General features: G+C 30.6%; 1 long non-coding RNA gene across 3 annotated transcripts in view; it reads right to left on the bottom strand.

Moving 5' to 3' along the window:
- The window catches only part of LOC18604289, a 4,448-nt gene continuing 2,686 nt past the window's right edge, over window positions 1,181-2,942 (bottom strand). The window contains exons 3-4 of one of the 3 annotated variants that reach the window (XR_001927278.1): window positions 1,736-2,069; window positions 1,181-1,417 (exon numbers count right to left, since the gene is read on the bottom strand). This is a non-coding gene — a long non-coding RNA (uncharacterized LOC18604289). Of the gene's footprint in view, window positions 2,070-2,942 lie in introns of all 3 variants that reach the window. The other 2 variants (XR_001927279.1, XR_001927277.1) reach the window with 2 other exon arrangements.

Genomic DNA, 2,942 nt, shown 5'->3' with positions numbered 1-2,942 from the left:
CAAGATTAAAATACCTTTACATAATTAATTTTAGGGTCAACTATTTATAAGGGCATAATAAGAGTTTTATTCTATCTTAGTTTTTTTTATGATTAAAATTTTTTCAATTTATTTTAAATAGAGTTTTTATTAGAATATAAGAAGATACTTCTGCAAATATTTGAATGAGGAGGTTTTAAAATATTTAAAATACTAAAGTCAAAACTTTAAAAATTTGATTGAAAAATGTCAAACTCATATATTATGAAAGGGGTAATTTCTTTTTAACATTTCCTAAATTTTTTTTTGATGCCTTATCCAAAAAAAGTTATTTGATGATTTTAAAGGTTAATTTCTTTTCTATAATACAAGAACTATATGCTTTATCTATCCTAAAACTATTATGTTTATTTACTTTTGTGATAAAATGATTTTAATAACTTTGACTTTAATTTTTTAAAATATTTTATCAAATTAAAATTCAAATAAATATATTTGGATACCACTTTTATTCAAAATTTGAAAGAGTAACTTGAAGAATTTTGACTAAAAAAAAGTCAAACTCAAACAAAGCATTAATATATATGAGAGAGAGAGATTGAGATTTTAAGATAAATTTAAAATATTCAATTATTAGTGATTAAGATTGTATATCAATTAGCAAAGGAAATTTTATTATGAACATTTGAGCAAAAGTTCTCTTTTAGGCCTGAGCATTGAGCAACTTGATGGCTGGTGTTGGACTACCATGGAGGTGCACAGGTGGTAGGCTACCCCCTCTTTGAGCATGGAGGAGGAAAGTTCCTTCACAGCCTCATTGCACATAAGCCAAAGAGAATGATTTTCTTATAGATAGACATATTTGAAAGAATAAAAAGTTACAAAGACTCAAATCAAATTTAAAAGTACACATCCATTACAACATTTTTGACCTTTGGCTGCAAAAAAAATTACAGTCATAGGTGAAAAATATGCAACCTTAGGTTAAGGCTGCACTTTTTCTAAGTGCAGCCTTAACCAATGTATGGAAAAGTATGGCTGCACTTGTTTATGGGATCCAACAGAAAAATTAAAGTGCAGCTGTATGTTATATGACTGCAATCTTAAATCATATGGTAGCATATAAAATGTGCAGCTAACAAGTATAAAATAGAGACATATAACCTTTTAATATGTGATAGAAAGACATGCTCACAAATCATAAAATCAAATTGTAGAACTAATGCCTCAAAAATCAAATGCTTTAAAAATCATTTTCAAAGGTCTTTACAACATTTAAAATGTCTAAAAATCAATCTTTACAATCATTTTCCTCAACTAATTTTAGTCATCTCTCTCTTTCTCTCTTTTTCTCTCCAATTCCTCTCTATACATATTTGTTTGTCCATTCTCCAACCTAACAAACCTAGCTGACATTGCGGTTCCCAGCCTTCCTTAGCTGTAAAGATTAAGTTGCAAGATAAAATTCATTTGCAAGTAGTTCATATAATAGGTAATATTTTTCTAAAAAGCATAATTATATTAATCCATCACCAATGGATGCCATGGCAAGTCTTTTGTCTTATTAGCCTAAGACTTTAATGGCATAAAAATTGGTGTGGTAACAGAGCTGTACAATTACAATAAAATCTCTATGAAGTGGCTAAGTTCAACAAGGACAAGATGGAAAAGAAGACTGAAAACAATAGGAGCCAAAAGCAAGGTAATAAAGAAATGCTTCTGTCACAAAAATAAAATTAGAGCCAAGCCAACAAACCTCAAGACCTTGCTGCGTTTCGCTAATAGAAACTGCCACCAGAAGCTTAAAAAAGAGACCCCTAGGATTACGAGTCATCAAAAACAAGGAAGTTCCTAGTAGAGAACAATACATCAGAAAATCCTGATAAGGATCCAACAGAGAACAATTCCAATGATAATGCTAGAAAAAAATCACCTTTAAAGCAATTACATAAATTAACATAAAATGACTTACAGAATTCATCAATAGCAGCATTTGGAATCAATTCTTTCAAGTATCTTGTTAGGCACATTTGTTCGAAGTTGTGCCTTTATTCTTCCAAGAGAAGTTGAGGAACATTAACTTCCACCATCTAAGAAAAGTAAAAATGATATCACAATTCATAAATCTTAAATTATATTACAAATTAGAACCTTAAAATGATAAAAACTCTTAAAGTGACAAGCAAAGGGCTATCTTTTAGTTCGGCCAGTTCTTCATGAATCAAATAAAATTAACCTAAAGGATGGGTCAATTAATACCAAACCAAACAATGATATAAAGATAGGTAAGCACTCATGTCCTAATACTTAACTATTAACTTTGTCACGACCTGGAACTCCCCATCGAGCTCGTGACAACCGTCGCGAAGCCTCGACAAACATTCTTCACCCCGAATGTCGATCGAAACCTCGCAAGGCTCTCGTATCAGCTTTCGCACTTCCCCGGTGAGCAATAGTTATCAAATAATCAAAATACGAAGGATTACAAATCATTTCCAAATTATAACATAACATATTGTTTTTTTTTTGGCTCACAGGGGCATTTTCATCATTTTTGTCGAAAACCTCGAAACTTGCTAAAAATGTAGTAGGTAAGCTCAAAATATATATTTAATGATTTAAAAAAAAGTTAAGTATCTAAAACGTTCATTTGAAGTGAAAATTGACCATTTGAATATAATAAAATATTCAATAAAATAAACTATTTTCTTGTAAAATCATTTTCATAAAACTATCGGTACATAATCCTTATAGCGTAAAAATTAATTATATTCATATATACTATAAAGCAAATAACCAAAGCATAAAATTTCTTTTACAGTGACATGTGGGCCACATCTATCCAAAATGCATCGGAAGCTGAAACCTACAGCTTTTGCCGATTCGAGTCCAAATGAAGGTCCTTGTCAAAGTCAGCTACCTATGGAATTCCCCGAGCCTGAAATGTGAGGAAATGAGGGTGG

This window comes from Theobroma cacao, chromosome 3 (genome assembly GCF_000208745.1).
Source record: "Theobroma cacao cultivar B97-61/B2 chromosome 3, Criollo_cocoa_genome_V2, whole genome shotgun sequence".
NCBI lineage: Eukaryota > Viridiplantae > Streptophyta > Magnoliopsida > Malvales > Malvaceae > Theobroma > Theobroma cacao.
The sequence above is the reverse complement of the archived record's forward strand: the minus strand, read 5'-3'. Positions and strand labels throughout refer to the sequence as shown.